The sequence below is a fragment of the Marmota flaviventris genome, chromosome 4 (assembly GCF_047511675.1).
Source record: "Marmota flaviventris isolate mMarFla1 chromosome 4, mMarFla1.hap1, whole genome shotgun sequence".
NCBI classification, from domain to species: Eukaryota; Metazoa; Chordata; class Mammalia; order Rodentia; family Sciuridae; genus Marmota; species Marmota flaviventris.
Window position 1 is genome coordinate 138,400,422 of NC_092501.1, and position 26,422 is coordinate 138,426,843.

At 36.0% G+C, this 26,422-nt stretch overlaps 1 protein-coding gene across 2 annotated transcripts in view; it reads left to right on the plus strand.

Annotated features, from left to right (window-relative positions):
* The window catches only part of Stard13 (StAR related lipid transfer domain containing 13), a 483,007-nt gene that overhangs the window by 30,840 nt on the left and 425,745 nt on the right, over positions 1-26,422 (plus strand). Inside the window, exon 2 of one of the 2 annotated variants that reach the window (XM_071611546.1) lies at positions 5,625-5,708. The exons of the other annotated variant lie outside the window; for it this stretch is intronic. The gene's annotated coding sequence lies outside the window, so the exon portion shown is untranslated. The remainder of the gene's footprint in view (positions 1-5,624; positions 5,709-26,422) is intronic. 2 annotated transcript variants of the gene reach the window in all.

Sequence of the window (26,422 nt, forward strand, 5' to 3'; positions counted from 1 at the left end):
TTTCCTATGAGATGAGTCTCTTGGAGGCAGCATATTGTTGGGTCTTTTTTTTTTTTTTAATCCAATCTGCTAGTCTATGTCTTTTGATTGGTGAGTTTAGGCCATTAACATTCAAGGTTATTATTGAGACATGATTTGTATTCTCAGCCATTTTTGTCAATTTTTGGTATTTAACTTGACTTGGTTTCTCATTTGATTAGTTTTTCCCTTAGTGTAATATCTCTCTCTTCTGATTTTCATTATTGTTTTTCATTTCCTCTTCATGGGATATTTTGTCAAGGATATTCTGTAGTGCAAGTTTTGTAGTTGTTAATTCTTTTACTTTTATCATGGAAGGTTTTCATTTCATTATCAAATCTAAAACTTAATTTTTCTGGATATAAGATTCTTGGTTGGCATCCATTTTCTTTCAGAGCTTGATATATGGTGTTCCAGGATCTTCTGGTTTGAGGGTCTTGGTTGAAAAATCTGTTGAGATACAAATTGGTCTCCCTCTATATGTAATCTGATTCCTCTTTCTTATGGACTTTAAGATTCTATCCTTACTCTGTATGTTAGACATTTTCATTTTAATGTGCCTTGGTATAGATGTGTTGTAATTTTGGACATTTGGTTTCCTGTAAGCCTCTTGTATTTGATTTTCCAATTCATTCTTCATGCTTGGGAAATTTTCTGATATTATCTCATTGAAGAGATAGTGCATTCCTTTGGTTTGAAACTCTGTGCCTCCCTCTATCCCGATAACTCTTAGATTTGGTCTTTTGATGCTATTCCATAATTCTTGGATGTTCTGTTCATGATTCCTTACCGTCTTCACTGTGTGGTAAATTTTATTTTCCAGATTGTATACTTTATCTTCCAAGTGATCTAGTCTGTTGGTGATGCTTTCTATTGAGTTTTTTATTTGGTTTATTGTTTCCTTCATTTCAAGGATTTCTGATTTTTTTTTGAGTCTCTCTTTCTTGAAGTAATATTTTGCTATCTGTATTTGCTCTCTTATCTCTTTGTTGGAGTGATCAGTTTTTGCCTGTATTTGTTCATTTAGGTGATTCTTTAATTCACAGATCATTTTAATAATGAACATTCTGAACTCCTTCTCTGACATTTCATCAACTTTGCTGTCCATGGGTCTGTAATTGTAGTATCCTGGTTTGTTTGGGGCACTTTCCTCCCTTGTTTTTTCATGTTGTCTATATGTCTTCCTTTCTTGTAGTGTGGATCTGGGATATTATAGTTTCAACCCTATAATCTTGTAGTATCCCTACAGATTATTTGTGCCTCACCTTGATGTTGGGCTTCCAAATCCTGCAGGTGTCCCTGGATGTATGCTACTGCAACTAAAAGTGGTGGTGGCAATGATGGAGGTATCTGGAGATAAGTGGAGGTGTCCCAAGATGGATGCAACATCTTTCAGAGATCGTGCTGAAGGGGTGGACCTTACACTATCTTTGGAATGCCTGCTCCAAGATGCAGCCATTTCTAGGCCATATCTGTTGTCAAAAGGTAGAGGCTACTGTGCAGGAAAGGCTAAGGCGATGTCTGCAGTGTCCCAAGATGGAAGTGGGTTAGGCCTGGGCTCCCTCAGGGGGTGGGGGAGTTAGGACTGGGACCTACCCTGGGTCTGGGTCCTGCATTGAGCTCTGGTGGGAGGAATAGACCCAGGACTACCCTATGCCTTGGTCCTCTGAAGATTGGTGTAGGTGGATATGGGCCAGACCTGAACTCAGGCGTGGGTCTCATCCTTGCATTTCTTAATAAGAAAAGGGGGATAAAAAGAAAAACAATGTATTTTCTCCATCCCTCAGCAAAAAAAAAAAAAAAAGCATTCATTTCTCATTTCCACCATCTCTTACTATGAGACTTAGATCTGTCACAACCAGCAGACCCTGATGTATATTGTCTTCCTCTAGTACCTCAGAAGTTCTCCAATCATAATTCTGAGTAGGTTTTAAGCCTGCTTGAAACCTAAGGATCTGCTGTCTGAATAGTCTCATGAGTAATGGACAGGATGAGATTTATTTGAAAAATAAGAAATAAGGAAGCCATCTGCCAAAGCCATGATTAAATGCATAGACTCTGGTCTTTTGTGCTGAGTTAGAGAAAGCAGGGTTGTAGGTTTCCAATGAAACACTGAATGAAATTGCCAAGCTGGAAGGAAAGTAGAAGGGGAAGGAACTATCATCCCTGCTATTTTCTTTAGTGATTCATAATACATTAACACCCTCATTTGCATCGCTATTAGAGGTTATTTATATTCTAATTACAGGCTATCTGAATATTGCATTTATATTCTAATTGCAGGATTTAGGGAAAGCTCATTTGTTTCCAAGAGGTGATTGTGGCTTAAGCAAAAGGGAATGTGTAGGTTGTTCAGGAGCCCCAGGCACACCCAGTGGGTAGAGATCGAAATGAGAAACCGTGCCCAAGAAACAAAATCCACTGACCCTATGGGCCTATCTGGGAAAAATTAGACAGAAGCATAGAAAAGGGAGTAGCTTTAACTTCAGTTGAAACTAGTAATACATGGTGGATTGTACAATAGCTTTAGGAAACAGCATTATGACCTACCATTCCTTAATCACTCTCCCCCAAGCAAGGCCTTTTTATTTTCAGAAGGGGAAAAAAATCAAAACCACCCTCAAATTAGTGCTTCAACAAAAACTATTTTTAGCTCTTTGACTGGACTGGGTAACTGCATTTTCACTAAGTTAATCTTCTCTACAGAGCCTCAGACCTCAGAGAAAATTTTAAGTTCAATCTGGGAAGTACTATACTGGACCTCACAAGTATTAACTGTGCCATTTTTAAAAGCATGTCAACGCCTCCTTGGCTTTATCCAGGAAATTCCCTGGATAAATAATTCCTTTTAGTCTTCTTCCTTTTTCCTTCCTTTCCTGTATCCCACTGAGTATATAATACAAAGCAGATAAACAAAAAGAACTGGATAATAAATTGGGAGATACATGTTAGAGATTTGCCTTGGCTACTAATTAGATAGGTGACTCCCGATAAGTTTCATTAGGAAGTCACCTCTATCTGTTCTCTCCCCTGGGAGGCTGGATCATTTTGTTCTTTCTGCTACCATGGTGGTACCTACTTGGAATTTTGCTATGGTGCAATGACTTGCTTACAAATCCATTTTCTTTTACCATTCAGGAGTTTCTTGGAGGCAGAAGTTTTATTTTCCTATGTCTAGTAAATTTCATGAGGGCAAAGACTCGGGCTACTTTTGTGCAATTTTGAATTCTCTGTTCATGGGACAGCCCTGGCACATAGCAGATGCTTAAGGACATGGGGCAGTCTTCCACCAAGCCAACATGGTCTTGGTCTAGGAATTGCCATGACTGAGCTCCATTCTAATGCGAAGCCTCTCTGACCTCTCTATCTTCCAGTGGCTGCCTTGGAATCAGTCTTCATGTCTCCATTGTATTCTCCTTTCACTCTTTGTAGCATTTATCATCAGCTGGTTTTACAGTATTTTCTCACCTGTTTCTTTGTTTTTCTCTTCTACCATCGACTGCATGAGAGTAAGGACTTTTCAGTTTGTTTGCTGTTTTACCTTTAACATCTAGAAACGTGTGGTTCACCGTATCTGCAGAATGAGTGAATCCATCAACTCAGGAGCTGACAAGAGCTTGCACAGGTCCAATCCAAACACAATCTATAATCTCTGAGTTTAGGAAAAGAAAAATGATTCCCTCTCACAGACCATGGGAGACATATGACCTTCGTGAGAATTTAAAGGAAAAGGTCTTTAGAGGCATGATGATAACTTACTTGCTATCTGTGCTCTATGTGGCATGTACTTATTGACAAGGTCATCATTTAGCAGCCATGGGAGGCCTTGTGTATTTCAGTCTTAGTATTTTATAAGCACATAACAAATGCTTATGTGCAATATCTGCATATCAAATTTGGATATTTTTAATATTTCATTTGACTATTATTACTTTGCCATCTCATTATCTCTACAATTCTATCTTGATTTTTCTAGAGAGTAAGATTATACGAGGATACTTAAGAGTCAACAATAGTACAAGCTGGTTGGATAGAATATAATATCAACTATTTGGGCAGTGCTAACCTTATAGAATTTCCTCAGATCTGAATAATTTCTTAAGTATTCTGAATAAATGAGCTTCTACTCTGTATGTTTTGGTCCATTTTCTGTTGCTCTCACAATATAGCTGAGGCTGGGTCATTTACAAAGGAAAATAATTTATCTTGGCTCTCAATTCATTTTGAGACAGGGAAATCTAAGAGCCTGGTATCAGCATCTGCTCAGCTTCTGCTGGGGGCCTCTTGAGGTATCATGTCACAGTGGAGAGGTAGAAAGGGGAGGTGGGCAAGCGCAGATGGAGCAAATGTGTGAGAGAGAAAAAGGGGAGGTGCCAGGCTCACCTCCTAACAACCTGCTCTGAGAGAACTAATCCATCCCAGAGGAACTAATTAATGTCTTCATGAGGACAAAGCCCCTGTGGCAATGTAACTACCACTTAAAGGCTCTGCCTTCTATTACTGCCATATCAGGAATAAAATTACCACATGAAGTTTTGGTGCAGACAAACCATATCCATACCATAGCAATTATTTAGGACAGCAACATCTGTGTATACCGTTGTTTCCAGATTTGTTCTAAAAACCATGGAAGAACAACCAAACCTCATTTATTTCACACTGAATTTCCAAATATAAAGATCAAAAGAGGGTAAAATATACAAATACATACACAAAGCAACACAATTTTTTTCAATCTCATGAGAACTTGCTAAATGGACTTGACAGTGAGAAATATGAGGGAAAGTCATTAGAAGTCAAAAAAATGTTTAGCTAAATACATAAATGAATGAATGAAAATATCACTACAGATTTGGTTAGAAGTTGAGCAAGTTTGAAAACAAAATAAAAAACAGTATAGCAGTATGGTTGAAGCAAATTAAACTACGATTTAAAGATCTCTACACTGCTGAGTTGAATAGCAGATGCTTTATGAATTATTTTTTTCAACTTGTTAATAAAATTGACTCTGTAAGAATTAGAATTCTAAATTCAGATATACTTTAGGTTTCATGTGAATCTTACATAGCAATACAATTGAAATCAATTCAACTCATGTTTTTTAAAATTATTTTTTGAAAGCAAATTATCTAGGTTAGCATGTTATAGCTTCTATATGATAAAATGTGTAGTTTTATTAAAAACTATCTTTTGATCTTTGCCAAAGACCCAAAATTACTAGAGCCTTTGAATGAGCTGCAAAATCATAAGTGAGTACAAATTTTCAGTAGAAAATGCCATGCTAGTTGAAAGTCTGATCACAGGTTGTTTAATGCAGATTGGTGAGACCCTGAAATGAGTTGCCAGTGCATTTAGGAAGAATTCAGAATTAAGTTAATATTCTAAGCTTTCCAGTTAGACAATAGAAACTAATCATTTTCCAGAGGACTTTGTCTTAAATACCTTTTTGTTTACGAACAAACATAGTTTGTTCTCATTTATAGCTTGGGACAGAAGATAGCACTTGGAGGTGTGAGCCATGGAAATATAATATATTCTGTAAAATATAAATGAGTTCTATTCCCAATAACCTGGTGGTAAAATTAGAGGCCTTGCCTTTCCTTCAGGTCACCTGGTGTGTTTAATGACAGTTATGAACAAGCCGGGCATGGTGGCACATATCTGTAATCCCAGCAGCTTGGAGAGCTCAGGTAAGAGCATTGAGAGTTCAAAGACAGCCTCAGCAACTTAGCATGGCCCTAAGTAATTTAGCAAGACTCTGTCTCAAAACATAAAAAGGGATGGGAATGTGACTCGGTGGTTAAGTGCCTGTGGGCTCAATCCCTGGTACAAAAAAAAAAAAAGAGTCACAGACATTGAAGTCATACTCTCTCTATATAAGGTCCCACTTGAGTTTACTAGTGGTAAAACATGGATTAGTTATTTACTATCTCTCTGTGGCTCAGTTTCCCCTCTTCACAGACGAGGACAGTGCCTACCACAGAGGTTTGCTATAGGGATTAAATGAAATAATGGTAGCTGGCACATGAAATATTCCCACACAGAAATGAATAGGGCTGCTGTTCTTTCGTTCATCTTGCTTTCAGGAGTAGTGTGCTGCTCACAACCTCAACTGAACTCTATTTTCAAAAGAATGTAAAACATGAGCTTTGAGGATAACACTACTGAAATTATTATATAATACTACTTCAGATCAAAGATAATTCTAAATTGTTAAAGATCCCTGAGGTCCCTGGAAACAACTCCCTAATTGTGTAGGCTGCAAAACTGGGACCCAGACTGATAATCAGCTACCAAGCAAGGCAATGACCCCAAGGGTCCTGATGATCAACCAGTGTTTTTGACATGGGCATATTAAAGGAGCAATAATTCTTCATTGTCGTTACTTACTTTTTTAAAATGGAGTTTCTACATAAAATAGCAGGTGCAAGTACCTCCTATTCTTGAGCTTTGAGAAGGGTCTTTTGAGAAAATGCATACCTTTCACTCTGCTTGTGCTTCAGACTTTGAAAGACAATTTTTGTTCAAAGAGGAAGGAGGTTTAGGGACTCAGGTTCCTGAACAATCATGGAATTAAGATGACTAAACTCCCATTTCTCCTGGGAGAGTCTCAATTTATACGTGTTACCCTAGGGTCCCATCAGATTGGCACCCCTTTTCGCTCTCCAAAGCCATCCTACTTTACATGATGAATTTTATGTGTTCCTTACTTAAAATACAATCACAAGTGTAATGGAAAGAGAAGCTACTGAGCTTCCAAGTCTCTTCCTTCTTTTGTTCTTTGAAATAGAGGACTAAAGAGAAAGCATGTGAGCAGCCACAATCATCATAAATCAGTAAAAATCAGATTTGCTACCATGTATCTACTACTTACTATGAGTGACAATCTGTGCTGTGTTTTTATATCTATTTTCTTACAACTCTATGAGGCAGGTATTGAATTTCCATTTACTAGTTAATAAAACTGAACACAGGATACAGTACAGCATATGATAGGAGTCAGAATTCGAACCTGGAACAGTCTAGCACTACTAATACTGAGTATCTCCTTTACATGGAGGGAAGGGTCCACACAGTGGGCACTTCAAAAGGTTTCCTTAAATATAGGGAAGCCTTTTCTGAAGTAAAGGGAAGAGCTCTCCTCTCTTTGTACTATAGTTTATGGTAAAATTGTGAAAGGCCTTTCCAAGGCCTCCTTAAAAGAGCTGAGAGTGTCTAGGAATCCCACTTTAGTAGTATCTCCTAGGGAGCTGGTACACTCCTCCACTGTAGACTTCCTGCTGCCAGGTCCTGGTACGGGAAAGTGGAGAACAGACAAGGCTAGAAGCTTCCTTTGCAGCCAGCACAGAGCAACCCTGCTTCACATCTCACTCCACCCTCCCTTTACAGCTGCATCACTTCCCTTGGGGCCATGAACATTGTTTGTTGTTTGTTTGTTTTTCCTGTGTCAGTGGAGTAATCCAACCATCTGAAAGGGAAATAGAAGGGAAGTGAGCAATTAAAGAAAAGCAATAGTAATTTAGATCATTTTATTTGGGGTCTAACCTTAGGTGAATTGATTTCTCTCTCATGGCTCCTTCAGGATTTTGGATCTATGGAAAGGATTTTGGGGATGCAAAATGGTTTTGAGATATCTGTTCAAATTTAACTTCTAAAAAAAAAATCACGTGGTAATAGAGCTCCTTGTAGGTGTCTATTACTTAGTAAATCAGACTTTGAAAACACCATGGGGCTGTGAGTTTAGAAATGGTTCAGAAGTTCTAGGAAACCCCTATAGAAAACAATAAGAAGCATTCCATGGATTTATTGAACACCTTCTACGGTTGGATCATTAAAGCATATTTTCACTGTGAAATCACTAATGTTGTGTAAGTCCAGAATTCATGGAGTGATTTGTCTTCTAAAAGAGTTGACATGTCCTTGGCAAATGCTTTCAGATGCTATGGATTGATGCCACTCAGAATTCTTAGCTCAGGGATAAAAATCAAGTCGTAGCATGCATAAGATACATCAGAAGTCTAACATTCTGATATCAGGTAAGAAGTTAGGGAGGTTATTTAAACAATTTGTGTTTATATGCTGCCCATCTTTTAATGAAAATTCATTCCAATCCATTAAAAATGATCTTTGAATCATCAAGAGTTTTTGTCCCCGACAGACCCCCCCCCCAAAAAAAAGCAGTGTTTAGACTACCTAAAGAATATACTTGACTGAAAGCTGCAAACAAATGTAACTTTTGGTCATCTCTGGGTCCTTCTGAAGTCCCTATGTGCAGAGTTTAGAAGGAGCACCAAGAGGGTGGCCAGGGGGACAAAGTGCTCTCCACGGCTCCAGTTCATCTACCAGCACTACCAGGCTGGGAGTTGGGGCTGGGCATGCTGTTTCCTGACCTACCCTTTCCTCCAACCTTGGATGCCAAGATAAATTTTTCTATTCTGCAAATGGATTTCACATAAAATGGTTGAAAAATGAAACTTAGGAACAGACTAAGATAAAAGTATATAGTAACATCTACCAATTTTACATTTTAAACATTATTATGAAGATGTACTCAAATACAACTTAGCAGTGAACAGACTTTACAAGTTGTACCAATCATTTATGTAGACCTGAAACATAGAGGAGGCTGTAGGTGCAATCTGTGAAGGACATTTGCCAGCAAATGTGCATTTTCTTTCATGTTTTTTTCCACAATTAACATTTATTAAACTGGATAATGACTAAGTAATACACATGTATCTATATATTGCATACATAATACATACACATATACATATATATACAGATATATATGAAAACACATTATTGTGTGTCTATGTATATAGGCTAATATACATTCTTTTAATGGGTGGTACTCTTAGAGTAGATCTTATGAATAAGGAATGGGGGGTGATCTGTGATTGTGTTTACAAGACTCTGGCATAAGGCTCTAGCATTCATTTAAAACTTTCATTTATGTGCCATAAAAAAGAGGATGTCATGTGATTAAAAGAAACCACTGAATCCTTTGGTGAATTACATTAGGCATCATACTCATGACAAAGAGAAAATAGGTGTGAGATTTTTCTAAATACTCAGAGGGTTAAATGCAATTAGTGGTTTGGCTGAGGAATACAGCTGATATTATCAAGCATTATTTAATGTTATTTACAATTAAACACAGACATTTTAATAGGAATTAAGTACATTTTTTAAGAATTTCAAAATAAGTCCATTGTATAAAGTAAAAAGTAACAACTTGGTTCAGTGACACTTGTGGCCATTTGAAGTGATAGCTGGAATTTTCTAGAACTAATGCTGTGTTTATTTGGGTCTTGAGTGATCATTTCATTGATCATTATTCATTTTCATTAATGTTTAATACGTTTTTAAGAGAAATTACACCTTTCTCATTGACTCTTTAGAAGGAATGAAAAAGAATTAGAATATAGTGCCTCATGGCATAGTGATCAATTCTAAGGAAAGCACTAAGATAAATGATTGGTTTTCCTCTGAAATACATTTTTTTTTCCTAGCAGAGTGAGACCTAAAAAATCAGAAGGCTGGAAAATGAAGTATATACCAGTAAAGAGAAATTGTTAAATTTGTTGATAATTTTACCAATATCATTTTTAAAAATATTTTTTAACAATACCTTTGTTTTATTTATTTTTATGTGGTGCTGAGGACTGAACCCAGCACCTTGCCCATGCTTGGCAAGCAAGCACTCTACCCCTGAGCCACAACCCCAGACCACCAATATCATTTTTTCTACAAAGGCTCCAAAAGCTTTTGCTTCCCCTTTGATTCTAACCCCCCGCCCTTGTTTTTGGTTTGAGGGTTGGCATACTTCTACTTTGTATTATACTTGAATGATTCAATTTGATACAAAGATATCTAGGTTAGAATATAGATATAGTGGAATGCATGCTAGAAGTCAATACTATCCTCCTAGTGATTTTCTGAATAAGATTCATGGTTACATTATAATTTATATCAACATATAATAATAAAATTCTGGCAGGATGTTATAAATTAACTCAGAAGGCTCTGAGTAATACATCTAGTCAAAGTAGTGCTGAATATTGGTGATCAATCAGCTCACTAGACCTAGAATAAATTCTCCAGAGAAAGCAAGCAACGAGAATGGTATAGGAAATTACACAAGAACTGAAAAGAGCTGGGTACAGTGGCTCATACCTGTAATCATAGAAACTGGGGAGGCTGAGGCAGGAGGATAGCAAGTTCAAAGCCAGCCTCATCAGTTTAGCGAGGCCCTAAGCAACTTAGTGAGATCCTGATTCAAAATAAAAACTAAAAAGTGCTGGGGATGTGGTTCAGTGGTTAAGTGCCTCTGGGTTCAATCCACAGTACCAAAAAAACCCCACCAAAACTGAAGAGCTGATGTTTTATTAAAGCCTCAGTGCCAAATATGCTATCTGTTCTTCACTTGTATATAAACTGCCTACAATGTATTGATTATATGGATTAACTACGGATTGACACTGCCACTAACTATCAGCATTGTTGAGGGCCATTTGCAAAATTCGCATACTAAATGCAAAATGTTGATTCTATTATAATAACAAAAACTAGACTTCTTCAGCAACATTATCATTAGAAATTATTTTTTAACATATTATTTAAATATTTTAATACCTTTATTTCACTTATTTATTTTTATGTGGTGCTGAGGATCAAACCCAGGGTCTTGCACGTGTAAGGCAAGCATTCTACCACCAAGCCACAGCCCCGCCTGTCAGGAATTCTTTTTTGTGACCATTACCTAAAATTTTCATGGTGGATGATTTTCTTTTTATTTCAAATCTAGTAAAAATGTATCCCCATAGCCTGGCACACTGGTGCATATTTGTAATCCCAGCAGCTCAGGAAGCGGAGGCAGGAGGATCTCAGCCAGCCTTAAACAAAGCAAGGCGCTAAACAACTCAGTGAGACCCTGTCTCTAAATAAAATACAGAACAAGGCTGGGGATGTGCCTCAGTGGTCAACTACCCCTGAGTTCAATCCCTGGTATACTCCCCCGCAAAATGTATCACCATGACAACATCTTTCCTTCTGTCCTTGCAACTATAATTTTTAACTATAAATTACTTTGTGCTCACCAGATATTATGAAACACTTAAACTTTGTCTCACAGCATGGTACTTTGAATCTGGGAAGTGCTGATTTTTACATAGACATTTAATGAAATAAGCAAAATTTGATAGCTTATAATTATTCTATTCTAAAAATATAAAACTTCAATTAATCAAAATGTAAAATGTAACAAGTAGAACTATCATAGAGATTTGTTTAAAATAAAATACAAATATTCAAGGTTATTTCCCACCATCTTCAGTTTTAAGCCCAAAGCTTACAGCTGTATCCACATACACAGTGAGGCAGAGCAGCAAGCACTCTGATAGGGAATGTAGCGCTTCCTCGGTTATCAACAATATGAGATCATCTCTCCATGCACTACTTACCTAGGAAGTAGTAAGACTAGGGAGAAGATATTTGAACTCTTAGAGAAGAAAGCCAAAATCATGCTCTTTTAAATATCTACCTGATTTTAACACTCTAGATAATTGTGGCTTTAATTGAGCATAATACTTGGGTCTTTTGAGAAATTAATGCCTGTCTTTGCCTTAAAAGGAACATAATATATTTTTGAAAAATCACTAAAAGTACTTATAATATTCAAATCCCCAGAACTTATGCTAGCCAAGGACCTTTGTGTAGGAAAGAGAGTACCAAGTAATTCTTGCTCTCTACTCATAAAATAGGGTGATTTATTGAACATTTCTCTGGACTGGACAGAGCACTGATTTCCACCACTATATAATACACATTGGGATGACAGGAACTTGGGATCTAACTTACAAAAACTGAAGGTTTTTTGCTGTAATCTTGTTTTGTTTTCAAAAATACAGGCTTATATGTCAAAGGGATCCATAAAGAATGCCAACTGAGTTAATTGTTGCCTAAGAAGATCTGAATCTCTCTACTTGGGTAACAACAGCAGTCAGACTAGGATGGGAGAGGTGTTAGAAAAGAAATTCTTTTCCTGCTCCTACTGTATCATATACAGCCAGTGAGGTGTGAGAAAAGGTGAAGAAAGATTAGGACATGATACTCAGTGTCTACTGAATGTACACAAGAAAAGCTCTTTCAGGTGGGCTGGGGTTGTAGCTCAGGGGTAGAGCTCTTGCCTAGCACATGTGAGGCACTGAGTTCAATTCTCAGTGCTACGTTTAAATAGAATAAAGGTACATTGACAACTAAAAAATATATAAATAAAAAAAGACTCTTTCATCATCTGGCTCTGTGGGGTAGACCATATCCAGGACTATGAAGAACAAGGTAGAATTCCATAGACTTGGCTCTTTACAAAAACCCTTCCTCCTTTTTATTTAATTTTTCCTTACATTTTATCTTTGTGATAATATATATTATAGTCTTATCACATCAAAGTGGGTTTAGGTTACTAGGGCATGTTGAAAACTGTTCCAAACACAATGTCACATGGTGGAGAGTGGATATGCTGAGTCTCTGTAGGCACCTCTGAAGGCAAAAATCAGTATGCAGTGTAGCAGCAGGCCAGTGTGGAATAAATATCAGCAAATTAACTTTTCCCTAGCCTGTAAAGGAAATCTTTCCTAAGGGCTAGGAAAGGGAGAGTGGTAGGAAAGGGGCTTGAAAGCTGGCCAAAAGAAGGTCTCAGGGGCCCCATTAAAACAAGCAGATGGTCAGGAGTATCTGAGGATGCAAAGAAATAAGGGAAGCTGGGATTTGGTGGCTAATGAGCCAAGGACCAAGGGAGCAGGAATTTGCAGTTTGGATCAGCAACTGCTTTGCTGGGTCATTCCAGGAAACTCACTTCATTTTTCTATTCCTCTGGCACTTTGCCTTTAAAACAAGCTACTCAAACTTACCCCATGGGGCAGCTTTGAGAAACAGATAATAAAAGCAAGCTTGAAGACTTTTGCAAATATGCAAAAATTATATAAATGTGAAATAATAACAAGGTCTGTTGGCACAGACTACGTAAGTTATATCAGATTCCATAAAAGGCTTTCATTTGCCTTTGACATGCATTTTATTTCTTTTGTATTCATAAACCAAATGATAGCAACCTTGAATTACCTATCTAAAAGATTTTTGCAAACTTTCTGAGATTGTTGCCACATTAGAAGGAAATTAAAGATTTACAACACAAGATAGTGTTTCTGATAGAATGAGGCCAGGGAGACAGACAATGAAACAGTATTGATTTTTTGCCCAGCTATTCCTTGGATCTTGAGAGCTTAGTAAATGGTGTGAAAATGCAGTATTTTTTTCTGTTCACTTTATATTCTTACCCACTTAAAGGTATCAGTTTATAGAGTGTATGCTTATGTCAAAGAATGCCATACAGTGCCCCACATTATCTTCATATATATAACTTATCAAATTTAAAATAGATTTAACCTAAAAATCATAGTGTTTTCCTAGAACACATGCATATTTGTTTTTAGACATTAAGAAAATGAAAGCCCAATTAAGATTATCACAAACCATTTTCAACACTTATGTTAAGGCCAAACCACAAATTTGGCTACATCTGGAAATCTCTAAAAAATAAGTTGGTATATTAAAAAAAAAAAAAAGAAAATAACTTCTGACTGGCAGCCTTAGTTTCACTTCTAAAAAGACAACATGTAAGAGCAGCTCTTGGTAATTTCATTGTTAGTTTAAACAGATATCTGTTCCACAACATTTGAAATAAAAGTTTCCAGTAAATTCCAGTTAAACTGTTGAGTATATTTATTGATTTACAAATGAGCAGATGTTGTTGTTGCTTTATCAATGAAGCACAGTTAGAAATGAAATCAGCACTTCTGGATATAAAGTCTTTTTTATGGTGGTGTTTGGCTGGTGAAGTCATTGTAGTCTGTTTTGGAGAAGTTGACGGGGACCTAGTAGAGAATCCACAGCTTTCAGAAGTAGAGTTGCCCAATTAAATGACTTAACTCCAGGCTCCTGCCTACCCAGGCAGTCCTAATCTCAACAAAGCTAGCAAGCTGCTGGTGACCCTCTTGTTAAAAGGGCCTACGCTAATCATAATTGCATAATAGATATTACATATTCACTATTGGCACTGAGCAAGTATCATCTCACATAATCCTCACTACCCAGTTTACAGAGAATGAAACTCGGAATTGGAATTTAGGTGAAGAGTTATGCAGCTTTTCCAGCATCAGACATAAGCAGGAGATTCATACTAGATATGAACACAGATCTGTCTGATTCAGTGGTCTCTGTGCATTCCCTATGAAGTAGCACTGACCTGGGGGAAATGGATATACACCCATGTCAGTGGTGTCTCCATGTAACCATAGAGGTGTAGGCAAAGAAAGAGTTAATTAGGTGCACTGTCTTCTTCTTAGCTTTCTGACTTCAGTTCTTCAAAGAGTCTTGATGTCTCTACAGTGTTTCTTTGCACAGAATGGGTTGAGTTTTGCCAAATCTTTACTCTGATTATGAGATTCAGGACTTTGACTTGGTAAGTGAAACTGGAGTTAGTTACCTTAATGCCAATTAGAACAGATAGATTCATTTCAATATAATTCTGAGAAAAAGAGAAAGGACCTGTTCTAACTCAAACTTCATACCTCAAATTGAACTTCAAAATTGCTCAGAAGACTTTTTTCTTACCTGGAATGGGAAAAATGACTGGGAGAAAAGCAAATAGGCCATTATTAATGAACAGTTTCATTATACCATGTACAAAGGAGAAAAAATAGAGGAAGTTGCATCTGTAGTTCAGTTTCTGGAATAAATAATAGGAAAATATTGTGTGTGTGTGTGTGTGTGTGTGTGTGTGTGTGAGAGAGAGAGAGAGAGAGAAAGAGTGTGTGTGTGTGTGTGTGTACGCATGCTGGGGTTGTGGCTCAGTGGTAGAGTGCTTGCCTAGCATATGTGGGGTACTGGGTTCGATTCTCAGCACCACATAAAAATAAATGTCCATCAACAATTAATAAAATATTTTTAAAAGAGAGAATACAGTAACATAAAATATGTTTTCACTCAGATTTGTTTCCTTGTGAAGGAAAAACTACTGTCTTAGGAACTAGCTGAAAAGTAAACAAAATAAATCTCAGTAGACTTACCTTATAGTGCTAAGAATCACTTGAATCACTTAAAGATCCATTTCTCTGCTATGGTTATTTTTATTTAAGAACAGACAGAGGCCCACTGTGGAACTCTGGAGGTTGGGCCACAAATGACACAAACACATATACAGGAAGGTCCAAGCTAATAGCAGGTTTTGGGTTCTCACATTCAGAAGGGATCACTGTATCCTCTCCACCTTTTGACCTTGACTACACTTATGAAAAATGGCAGCTTAAGTCTTTCGGTCCATAGGTAGAAAAGAACATAATCCATGTGTTATTCTAGAGGCACCTTTCAGCAAGTAGATGGATGAATCCTGCCTGCATTTTGAGAACAGATACCTGAAAACCCCTAGCATAATGCTTTACACATACATAGTAGCTACTTAAATAATGCTTTGTCATGAAGGAATAAGTACCCTTTATAATCATTAAAATTCAATAATTACACCACTTTAAAAGAAATACCAAACTACTTTCTAGATTTAAGCAGAAAAATATGATGAAATGTTACCATTTATGACAAAAAGGGTAGTATAATGATCTGAAAATAGAAAACAGATCAATATTAATAAAAGTTATATCAGACTTATTTCATTTCTCTTTATCAAACTAATTTTTTAATTGTGTTTTTCAAAGTGTAATGAATGAATAGAAAATACAATGGAAAGTGTAGACTTCTCAACATGGGGTTAAATACAGGTAAGCGTCTACATCCCAGATTTGCCACTCTCAGGTGGGTCATATGTTGAACTAAAATATATTCTTTCATTTAATAATGATGACACTAAGACTGGTGGTATCTAAAGTCACTTGCAAAGATGAAGAAAGAGAGTGGGTGACATATTTTTTGGGTTGATTTCACAGAGTAAGCAAAGGTTGTATCATTCTGCTGATAGAAAAATACTTCACTTCTGATTCTAAGTGGGAGTGTCTTAAAATAATAGCTTCTCTTTTGAGATGTTAGAAATAGCTTTATTTTCCTTTTGCTTTCTCCAGGTGTTTTCTCAAATACTGGAGAGTAATTTTATTCATTGGTCATTTGTACCTTATTGTGTTTTCTATAATCATATGTGCATATAGCTAAAAGTCTGTGAGAGAATAGAATATTTGATTGGAAGATGGCAGTGAGGTTTGTGGGACTGAAGGAAGACAAGATCTATCTAGTGGAAGGAATGAAAGGATTAGGAAAACTTCTATCCTTAAACAATTTTTTTTATTTGTCCCTTTCTCCTTCTCTGTCTTTATAATAATCACATGTCCTTCTGAAATAGTTATAGTTTATACACAGACAATTCTAAGAGCCTCCCATTTGAAATTTTCATGCTTACATTCTACAAGTAACAAAATGTAAGCCCAAATTAGAATAGAAAATTTTTAAAGAGATTTTTTAATGACCATGAAAATTATATATATTTAAGATTTCTTTGGTACCCTTAGGTAAATGAAGTCATCTTCAAAGAATTAAAATAATTCCTAAATTAAAACAATTCCTTAAACACTATCATCAATTTTCTGCATAAGACCAGACATCCAGATTTATACTGACTTTTTAGAGTATCTATAGATTATACTTGTAGCTAAGGACAGTCTTGTTATCTCTGTAAAGATGATTTCTTATCACTCTTTCAAACATGAGGCAGCTAAACCATCTTAGCTCCCATCAGTCCTCTGCTCACTCCCATGCCCAGGCTTGCTCCTACTCAGTTTTCAGAGATGGAGCTCTGCTCTGCTCTGCTCTGCCCCTCCAAAGGGAAGGGCCAAGCCACATCCAGAAAGCAACAGAGCAGCCATGACTGCCCTCAGGATGGGCAGTGCCCACCTCACCTCCCAACTGTGCCAACATGCCCCAGGCAAGCAGGGTGACAGCCTGCTTGCAGGAATTTTGACAGCCTGCACTTGCTCTTGTGTGGAAGGAAATAGCACATTCGAGCACTTAAGCCACTAAGCATATCATGAGAGCAGGCAGCTGTAGTGAGGCAGGAAGAACTAGTTGGTCATGTGTATCCCAACTCTGACACTTGACTAGGCAGCTGACCTTGGGCAAGTTGCCTTGGACTAAACTAAATTGTCCATGACTAATCTAGACAAATTGTTGTTGAGATAGAAATTTTATCCAGCTCTCCAGTTATTTACATCCAAATAATGAGACTCACTTAGTATTTGATAGACATGATTGTGCAACTGTTGCACCAGCTTTAGGAGATTGGAGGGAATAAAAGCTGTATCCAAGTGTCCCTTTGTCCACTTTTTCTTATTGAGTATGTGTATGCATGTGTATATATTCAGTTCTGGGGAAGATGTTGGTGATTTAGAGATGAGTAAGACCACTGCTGATTTTAAGGTTTGATGATATGGGTAGGAAAAAACCCTCAACTATTCACCATACTCTGTTTTAAGCAGGCGATACAGATGATACAGATGATACAGATACAGGTTGGATTCAACTACTGAAAAACAGGAAGTCAGAGCCTCACTCTGCCTGCATCAGGGACCATGGGTGTCAATGATTGCTCACAAACACTTATGAAATATTTTCCAATAAGACATGCATCAGTTCATTCATTGTTATTGTCGATTAGTACTCCATTATATGAGTATGCCACAATTTGTTTATCCATTTTCCTATTGAAGGGTATTTGGGTTGTCTCTAGGTTGGGTTGCTTGGGGTTTTTTCTGGGTCATAAGGCTTATGAATAAAGCAGCTATGAACATTCTTGAAGAAGTTATGTTTTTGGTAATTAAAAATATTAAGTTGATAAAAATGGGACATGTTTATGGGATACCATGTGATGTTTCAATACATATATATTGCTTAATATTCAAATAATTGTAAATCTGTCTCCTCATTTTGTCATATGAATAAGTCTTTAAGGTATACACTATCATTTCTATGAGTGGATCTGCTGAGAGGTGAGATACATGCATCATGATAAAGACCTGCCAAACTTTCCAGAATGGATAGAATGTATTCTACTTTCCCCAACCATGAGGAGAGCTCCAGCTGTTCTATGGATTCACCAAAATTTGGAGTACTGTGATATCAGTCTTCCTTTAAAAATTAGCCATCTAGTTGGTGTGAAATGTTATCTCAGTTTCTTTAACTGCATTTCCCTAATAATTAATGGCATTGGGCATTTTTTTTTCAATGAGTTTGTTGATGATTCTTATAGCTTCTATTAAAAAGTATATTTTTGGCCGGGCATGGTGGTGCAAGCCTGTAATCCCAGCTGCTCAGGAGGCTGAAGCAGGAGGACTGCAAGTTTGAGAAAGCCCCAGCAATTCATTGAGGTCCTAAGCAACTTAGCCAGAGCCTCTCTCAAAAGAAAAAAGGTTAGTGATATGGCTCAGTGTTAAAACATCTCTGGGTTCAATCCCTGGTACCCACCACCCCCTGAAAAAGAGTGTAGTTTCAAAACATTTGCATGTTTTAAAAATTTATTTGCTTATCTTTTTATTAAATGGATGGATGGATGGATGGATGGATAGATATACAATTAAAAAGTTTATGTATATGCACATAAACCAATATTTTTTTCCCAGTCTGTGGCTTTCCTTTTCATTTTACTAACAAATTCTTTCTAAAAGCAGACCTTTTAATTTTTACATTGATCAGGTCCAATGTATTCATATTTCATGTTTAGGGCTTTTTGTGTCTTTTCCAGGCAAATTTTACCTACTTCAAAGTTGTAAAATTGTTCTCTTTCTTTTCTAGAAGATTTGTAGTTTTAGGTTTTAAGGTTGAAGTCCCAATGTTTGTGGATGGTATGGCATATTAGAACTTACATTTTTTAAAAAGTCTGAATTACATTTAATTTTCAAGTTGTTCACTGCTAGATGTTGATTTTTGTGTATGTTCTTGTATCCTCAACCTTGCTAAATTCACTTTTAAGTTCTAGTAACATTTTCATAGATTCATTAGGACTTTCTACATAAATAATCATGTAATCTGTGAATCAAGACAGCTGTATTCTAAGTTTTCTATATTTAAAGTTTTTATTTCTTTTTCTTGCTTTCCTGCAATGTCTGTGACCTCTAGTACTTTATCAAATAGAATGATATGAACACAATTCTGTCTTACCACAGTTTTGTGGGGGGGATGTTCAATATCTTATCATTAAGCAAAATGATAACTTGCATATTTTTTGTTAAATTCATTTTATCAGATTAAAGTACATTTTTAGTCTTAGTTTTTTTTATTTCTAATCATAAAAGAGTATTGGATATTGCTGGTTCCCTTTTTTTGCCCTTGTTTTCTGATTTTTTTCAAATATAAATATGATTTATGTGATTATAAATTACATGATTCTCCTCTCCTGTTATTCTCTTCATGTGATAAATAAAAATTTAGATCTAAATATAATTGCACTGATTGCATTCCTGCCTAGAATAAAATTCATTTGTTCAGTATATTATTATTCTTTTCATATGTTATTGGAACAATTTACTTTGTTAATGATTCAAATTTTATATCTATGCTCATGAGAATTTTTGGTCTTGTTTTAAAGTCTTTTGTCAGGATTTTTCAACAGTGATCTTATGGCCTTATAAATGAATTATGAAGTACTTTCTTTTCCTTTATTTTCTGACAAAGTTTATGTAGAATTGGTGGTTTGTTTCCTTAAATGTTTGACAGAAACTGCCATGGAAACCATCTGAGTCTGTAGTTTTCTTAGCTGAAAGATTTTGAATTCTAAATTCAATTCCTTTAATATATTCCATCATCTCAAATTTTCAATTTCTCTTTGAGTCTGTTTTGGTAAAAGGAGTTTTTTAAAAAAATGTCCATTTTATCTAAGTTTTTAAATCTATTGAAATAAATTTTTATCATTTTTTATTATTCTTGGATATATAACAATATTTTTTTTAAAAAATTAGTTGTAGATGGACACAATATCTTTATTTATTTATTTTTATGTGGTGCTGAGGATCAAACCCAGTGCCTTGCACATATGAGGAAGGCACTCTAACACTGAGCTACAGCCCCAGCCCTGACAACATTCTTATTGCTGATATTAACTTATATTGTCTATTTTTGTTTGCTGAGTATTTACCAATTTTATTTTTCTTTTAAAAGTCCCCAATGTTTGACTTTGTTAATTTCCTTTATTACTAACATATTTTCTACTTAGTTTGACCCTTTTAAAAAAATTTCCTTTCTTCTACTTGGTTTAGATTTAGTTTATCCTTCTTTCTCTATCTTCTCAGGATAGAAGCTTAGCTTATTGTTTTACCCTTTTATTCCAATATAAACATTTAAATTTGTAAATCTCCCTCTGAATACTTTAGCCACATCTCACAAATTTTGGCACCATATGTTTCCATTTTCATCTAACTCCAAATATTTTCTAAGATTTCTAATATTTCCCTTATATTTATTCTTTGACTCTAGGTTAATGTGCTTTTAATTTCCAGCTATTTGGGAACATTTTTAGGTATTGGCATTATAGTTCATATTTATGTTTTATTATATATGCTGCATTTGTTATATACTATGCTCTATTGATTTATAGATATTTTATTTATTTCAAATTTAATCTTACTCTAAGATATTTGTTGTTGCTTCTGTTTGGCAGTATTGGAGATTGAACCCAGGATCTTGCACATTCTAGGCAAGCACTCTACCCTGAGCTATATCCCAAGCCCTTATCAGGTTATAATTACTTAAAATACATTAAAGACATGATTTATCTTGGTGAATACAGAATATACACTTGAAAGGAATATGTTTTCCACATTGTTGGATGTATTATTCTGTAAATTTCAACAAGGTCATTTGAATTGATAGTATTTTTCAAATTTACAATACACCCAACTATTTATGTGCATGTGTTTATTTGTTGTATAAATTACAAAATGAGTTGTGTGATTCTTGTTGACATCATATAGTTGAAACAGTTTTTATCTCAACTCTTCTTCTAATTGGAAAGTCTAGCAAATGTGTATATAATATGATTATTGATATAATTGGGTTCAAATCTATTTTCTTATTACTTGTTTTACATTTGTTCCATTTGTTTTTGTTTATTTGCTTGTTTTTCTCTATTTTCTTGCTTCTGATCTTTTTTTTTTTTGAAAATCAAACATATTTGGTATTCCCTTTTATTTTCTCTATTGCTTTTTTTTCCTATACCATATCATTTTTAGTGGATAGTCTACAAATTATAATACTGTAGTCTTAACTTATAAAAATAAATTCACATTAGTTTAAAATTAAGTTAATTCTGTTAATAAAAGTAAAATCTATGTGATGCCACTTTACTTAAGAAAGCCTATTTATATTTACCTACTCCATTTGGGGGTTAGGTTATCATATTTTCATATCCATGTTTATGTATATTATAACCCAATTTACAATGTTACTATTTTTTAAATAGTCATTTTTTAGTAAGAAATTAAGAGATAGAAGATAATGTTTTATAGTTACCTATATACTTGTCATCTCCAGTTCTCTTCATTCCTTCCTCTAGGTCCAAATTTCCATCTGCCATTATTTCTTTGCAGACAAAAGAACTTCTGTTAGTATTTATTTAAGCAGGTCTGTTGGCAGTATATTCTCAGCTTTTGTTTCTCTGAATATCTCTACTTTACCTTCTTTTCAAAGGATATCACTGGATGTAAAATCCTAGGATGACATTCCTTCTTTTTTTTTTTAAATTTTTTATTGTGGGTTGTTCAAAACATTACAGATTTCTTGACATATCATATTCCACACTTTGATTCAAGTGGGTTATGAACTCCCACCTTCACCCCATACCCAGATTGCAGAATCACATCAGTTACACATCCATTGATTTACAAATTGCCATACTAGTGTCTGTTGTGCTCCGCTGCCTTTCCCGTCCTCCACCCTCCCCCCTCCCCACCTCTCCCCTCCCCTCCCCTCCTCTCTCTCTACCTCCTCCACTGTATAACCCTGAGGGTCTCCTTCCATTACCATGCAATTTCCCTTCTCTCTCCCTTTCCCTCCCACCTCTCATCCCTGTTAAATGTTAATCTTCTTCTCCTGCTCTTCATCCCTACTCTGTTCTTAGTTACTCTCCTTATATCAAAGAAGACATTTGGCATTTGTTTTTTAGGGATTGGCTAGCTTCACTTAGCATAATCTGCTCTAATGCCATCCATTTCCCTGTAAATTCTATGATTTTGTCATTTTTTAATGCAGAGTAATACTCCATTGTGTATAAATGCCACATTGTTTTTTTATCCATTCGTCTATTGAAGGGCATCTAGGTTGGTTCCACAGTCTTGCTATTGTGAACTGTGCTGCTATGAACATCGATGTAGCAGTGTCCCTGTAGCATGCTCTTTTTAGGTCTTTAGGGAATAGACCAAGAAGGGGAATAGCTGGGTCAAATGGTGGCTCCATTCCCAACTTTCCAAGAAATCTCCATACTGCTTTCCAAATTGGCTGCACCGATCTGCAGTCCCACCAGCAATGTACAAGTGTACCCTTTTCCCCACATCCTCGCCAGCACTTGTTGTTGTTTGACTTCTTAATGGCTGCCAATCTTACTGGAGTGAGATGGTATCTTAGGGTGGTTTTGATTTGCATTTCTCTGACAGCTAGAGATGTTGAACATTTTTTCATGTACTTGTTGATTGACTGTATGTCCTCCTCTGAGAAGTGTCTGTTCAGGTCCTTGGCCCATTTGTTGATTGGGTTGTTTGTTCTCTTATTGTCTAATTTTTTGAGTTCTTTGTATACTCTGGATATTAGGGCTCTATCTGAAGTGTGAGGAGTAAAGATTTGTTCCCAGGGTGTAGACTCCCTATTTACCTCTCTTATTGTTTCTTTTGCTGAGAAAAAACTTTTTAGTTTGATTAAGTCCCATTTGGTGATTCTAGTTATTAACTTTTGTGCTCTGGGTGTCCTATTGAGGAATTTGGAGCCCGACCCCACCGACTGTGGATCGTAGCCAACTTTTTCTTCTATCAGACGGCGCGTCTCTGATTTGATATCAAGCTCCTTGATCCATTTTGAATTCACTTTTGTGCATGGCGAGAGAAAGGGATTCAGTTTCATTTTGTTGCATATGGATTTCCAGTTTTCCCAGCACCATTTGTTGAAGATGCTATCCTTCCTCCATTGCATGTTTTTAGCCCCTTTATCAAATATAAGAAAGTTGTAGTTTTGTGGATTGGTTTCTGTGTCCTCTATTCTGTACCATTGGTCCACCCGCCTGTTTTGGTACCAGTACCATGCTGTTTTTGTTACTATTGCTCTGTAGTATAGTTTGAAGTCTGGTATCGCTATACCGCCTGATTCACACTTCCTGCTTAGCATTGTTTTTGCTATTCTGGGTCTTTTATTTTTCCATATGAATTTCATGATTGCTTTCTCTATTTCTACAAGAAATGCCGTTGGGATTTTGATTGGCATTGCATTAAACCTATAGAGAACTTTTGGTAATATCGCCATTTTGATGATGTTAGTTCTGCCTATCCATGAACAGGGTATATTTTTCCATCTTCTAAGATCTTCTTCTATTTCTCTCTTTAGGGTTCTGTAGTTTTCATTGTATAAGTCTTTCACCTCTTTTGTTAGGTTGATTCCCAAGTATTTTATTTTTTTTGAGGATATTGTGAATGGAGTGGTTGTCCTCATTTCCATTTCAGAGGATTTGTCGCTGATATACAGGAATGCCTTTGATTTATGCGTGTTGATTTTATATCCTGCCACTTTGCTGAATTCATTTATTAGCTCTAATAGTTTCTTTGTAGAGCCTTTTGGGTCTGCTAGGTATAGAATCATATCATCTGCAAATAGTGATAATTTAAGTTCTTCTTTTCCTATTTTTATGCCTTTAATTTCTTTCGTCTGTCTAATTGCTCTGGCCAATGCTTCGAGAACTATGTTGAACAGAAGTGGAGAGAGAGGGCATCCCTGTCTTGTTCCAGATTTTAGAGGGAATGCCTTCAGTTTTTCTCCATTCAGAATGATGCTAGCCTGAGGCTTAGCATAGATTGCTTTTACAATATTGAGGTATGTTCCTGTTATCCCTAGTTTTTCTAGAGCTTTGAACATAAAGGGATGCTGTACTTTGTCGAATGCTTTTTCCGCATCTATCGAGATGATCATATGGTTCTTATTTTTAAGTCTATTGATGTGGTGAATAACATTTATTGATTTCCGTATATTGAACCAGCCTTGCATCCCAGGGATGAATCCTACTTGATCATGGTGTACAATTTTTTTGATATGTTTTTGTATCCGATTCGCCAGAATTTTATTGAGGATTTTTGCATCTAGGTTCATTAGAGATATTGGTCTGTAGTTTTCTTTCTTTGAAGTGTCTTTGTCTGGTTTAGGTATCAGGGTGATGTTGGCCTCATAGAATGAATTTGGAAGTTCTCCCTCCTTTTCTATTTCCTGAAGTAGCTTGAAAAGTATTGGTATTAGTTCTTCTTTAAAGGTTTTGTAAAATTCTGCTGTATACCCATCTGGACCTGGGCTTTTCTTAGTTGGTAGTCTTTTGATGGTTTCTTCTATTTCCTCAATTGATATTGGTCTGTTTAGGTTTTCTATATCCTCCTGACTCAATCTGGGCAGATCATATGACTTAAGAAATTTATCTATGCCTTCACTATCTTCTAATTTGTTGGAGTATAAGGATTCAAAATAGTTTTTGATTATCTTCTGTATTTCTGAAGTGTCTGTTGTGATATTGCCTTTTTCATCCCGTATGCTAGTAATTTGAGTTCTCTCTCTTCTTCTCTTCGCTAGCATGGCTAAGGGTCTGTCGATTTTGTTTATTTTTTCAAAGAACCAACTTTTAGTTTTGTCAATTTTTTCAATTGTTTCTTTTGTTTCAATTTCATTAATTTCAGCTCTGATTTTAATTATTTCTTGCCTTCTACTTCTTTTGCTGTTGTTTTGCTCTTCTTTTTCAAGGATTTTGAGATGAAGTATGAGATCATTTATTTGTTGGTTTTTTCTCTTTTTAAGGAATGAACTCCAAGCAATGAATTTTCCTCTTAGAACTGCTTTCAATGTGTCCCATAGATTCCGATATGTTGTGTCTGTGTTTTCATTAATCTCTAAGAATTTTTTAATTTCCTCCTTGATGTCTTCTATAACCCATTGATCATTCAGTAACCTATTGTTCATTCTCCAAGTGATGTATGCTTTTTCCTTCCTTCTTTTATCGTTGATTTTCAGTTTCATTCCATTATGATCAGATAAGATGCATGGTATTATCTCTACTCCTTTATATTGTCTAAGATTTTCCCTGTGACATAATATATGATCTATTTTTGAGAAGGATCCATGTGCTGCTGAGAAAAAAGTGTAACTGCTTGATGTTGGGTGGTATACTCTATATATGTCAATTAGGTCTAGGTTATTAATAGTGTTATTGAGTTCTATAGTTTCCTTATTCAACTTTTGTTTGGAAGATCTGTCCAGTGGCGAGAGAGGTGTGTTGAAGTCTCCCATGATTATGGTATGGTGGTCTATTAGACTCTTGAACTTGAGAAGAGTTTGTTTGACGAACATAGCTGCACCATTGTTTGGGGCATAAATATTTATGATTGTTATGTCTTGTTGTTGTATGGTTCCCTTAAGCAGTATGTAGTGTCCCTCTTTATCTCTTTTGATTAACTTTGGCTTGAAATCTATTTTATTTGATATAAGTATGGACACTCCTGCTTGTTTCCGAAGTCCATATGAGTGATATGATTTTTCCCAACCTTTCACCTTCAGCCTATGTATGTCTTTTCCTATCAAATGTGTCTCCTGTAGGCAGCATATTGTTGGGTCTTGTTTTGTGATCCATTCTACTAGCCTGTGTCTCTTAATTGGTGAGTTTAAGCCATTAACATTTAGGGTTATTATTGAGATATGGGTTGTTCTTCCAGCCATATTTGTTTATTTCTGTTACTAAACAGGGTTTGTTTTCCTCTTTGATTATTCCCCCCCCCTTTATTGTCCTACCTCCCAATGTTGGTTTTCATTGTTATTTTCCATTTCCTCTTCCTGTAATGCTTTGGCGAGGATGTTTTGAAGAGATGGTTTTCTAGCTGCGAATTCTTTAAACTTTTGTTTATCGTGGAAGGTTTTAATTTCATCTTCCATCCTGAAGCTTAATTTCGCTGGATACACAATTCTTGGTTGGAACCCATTTTCTTTCAGTGTTTGAAATATGTTATTCCAGGATCTTCTAGCTTTCAGAGTCTGTGTTGAGAGATCAGCTGTTATCCTGATTGGCTTACCCCTAAATGTAATCTGCTTCCTTTCTCTTGTAGCTTTTAAAATTCTCTCCTTATTC